Genomic DNA, 2,500 nt, shown 5'->3' on the forward strand with positions numbered 1-2,500 from the left:
GCCGCTGCCGACAGAGGCCGCGGAGCGTGCTGTCGTGGCATTGCCGGCGGGAGACAACACGCGCCACCTACGGTGACCGGCAGCTCCAACGCCAGCGCCACAGAAGGGCAAAGGCCCCACGTGGGTGCCGAAGCGAACTCTCCCAGCACAGCGCACGTGCCAACACGTCTGCACAACTGCGATACAAACCACCAGCGAGAACCGCTGGGGCGACCGAGCAGCAGACGGCGTCGCGGCGCCGAGTGCCGGGCGGCGGCGCATCCTCAACGCACACAGTCCTCAGTCGGACCAGCACACTGCAGATGTCCACCGCGCTTCGCACCGGGCCCGCGAGGACCCACTTTGGCCGCCCGGCGCCGCGCGCAGGGTGCCCCGGCGCGCAGCTGCGCCGCCTGCCGCGTCCGTCGGCCGGCGCGCCTGCCACTGGGCGCCCCCACCAGCGGCTGTAGCGCGTGCGCCCACGCACCGCGCGGCCAGCACGCCGGGCGGCCCCCCCTCACCGGCCGGGGACGGTCCCACCCAGCCACCGCCGCGTATCGCTTCACACACAGATTTGCCCTTACTGATTTACCTCCAGCAACAACAACCGCACCCACAATGGGTTTACCAGTTGTTCATTTGCGTAACGTCACCAGCAAACGTAGACGTCCATCCCAGTTTGCAAATGCAACGATTATTGCATACCTGTCTGTTAGGTGCCACGACACACTACGTCTGCCCACATACACGCAACAAAATGTGCACGACTAGAGAACACGTGGGAGGTGGCCCCCTACGTATGCGATGTCCATTACGACACCGACTGTCAACCAGCATCTGTACCATGTCGCAGATGTGGAACGCGGTGCACCATGCTATCACACTGTGTGAGAAGAGACGACTACGTTTGAATACACGCGCCACTACATCAACAGACGGCTCATGCTGATCGCCATCCAGGGCGTCCGTTACTCCCACACGTCTCTATGGCGTACCACACTGCAATGTAGCTGTTATGGGGAGACGGCACGTGGCTGAGTGCACAACATTTGGACCGTATGGTTCGCTGTTGTTGGGCGCAGTCGTTGTACGGTCACACATGTGCCACAGCGTATCATTCAGTACATACGGACCTATGTGCAGTACAATGTGAGGGTTAAGCTTACGACATCAGCGGACAGTGGACACAGGCCGTACCACGACGTAGACTGAGCGCTTCGACATGCGAATGCCAGTGAACAGCTGCGAAGGGCATTGAACACGCAAGCACCTGAACGACCAGCGTGCGAAGGCAGGGGGGGGGGGAGGGGGGGGCGATGTACATCCTGCAGTCGTCCACATTACAGTGTACAGCGGGAGCATGTAAAAAAGTAAGCAACACTTGCGAAGTGTTGAACATGAAACGATACACAAGAGGGTGGGCGGTGCGAGTAGCGAACTATATTCAGAGGGTTGTGGTTAGACAACACTAGATTAATGTAACGTGTCATATGCCAATTACAGAGCAGGTTAGCACAACGTGGGTTAGGTTAAGGCACAACGTGGGTTAGGTTAAGGCACAACGTGGGTTAGGTTAAGGCACAACGTGGGTTAGGTTAAGGCACAACGTGGGTTAGGTTAAGGCACAACGTGGGTTAGGTTAAGGCACAACGTGGGTTAGGTTAAGGCACAACGTGGGTTAGGTTAAGGCACAACGTGGGTTAGGTTAAGGCACAACGTGGGTTAGGTTAAGGCACAACGTGGGTTAGGTTAAGGCACAACGTGGGTTAGGTTAAGGCACAACGTGGGTTAGGTTAAGGCACAACGTGGGTTAGGTTAAGGCACAACGTGGGTTAGGTTAAGGCACAACGTGGGTTAGGTTAAGGCACAACGTGGGTTAGGTTAAGGCACAACGTGGGTTAGGTTAAGGCACAACGTGGGTTAGGTTAAGGCACAACGTGGGTTAGGTTAAGGCACAACGTGGGTTAGGTTAAGGCACAACGTGGGTTAGGTTAAGGCACAACGTGGGTTAGGTTAAGGCACAACGTGGGTTAGGTTTAAGGCACAACTTGGGTTAGGTTAAGGCACAACGTGGGTTAGGTTAAGGCACAACTTGGGTTAGGTTAAGGCACAACTTGGGTTAGGTTAAGGCACAACTTGGGTTAGGTTAAGGCACAACTTGGGTTAGGTTAAGGCACAACTTGGGTTAGGTTAAGGCACAACTTGGGTTAGGTTAAGGCACAACTTGGGTTAGGTTAAGGCACAACTTGGGTTAGGTTAAGGCACAACTTGGGTTAGGTTAAGGCACAACTTGGGTTAGGTTAAGGCACAACTTGGGTTAGGTTAAGGCACAACTTGGGTTAGGTTAAGGCACAACTTGGGTTAGGTTAAGGCACAACTTGGGTTAGGTTAAGGCACAACTTGGGTTAGGTTAAGGCACAACTTGGGTTAGGTTAAGGCACAACTTGGGTTAGGTTAAGGCACAACTTGGGTTAGGTTAAGGCACAACTTGGGTTACATTGCGGTACAAATTGCGTTACAT

The sequence above is a fragment of the Schistocerca cancellata genome, unplaced genomic scaffold (assembly GCF_023864275.1).
Source record: "Schistocerca cancellata isolate TAMUIC-IGC-003103 unplaced genomic scaffold, iqSchCanc2.1 HiC_scaffold_529, whole genome shotgun sequence".
NCBI classification, from domain to species: Eukaryota; Metazoa; Arthropoda; class Insecta; order Orthoptera; family Acrididae; genus Schistocerca; species Schistocerca cancellata.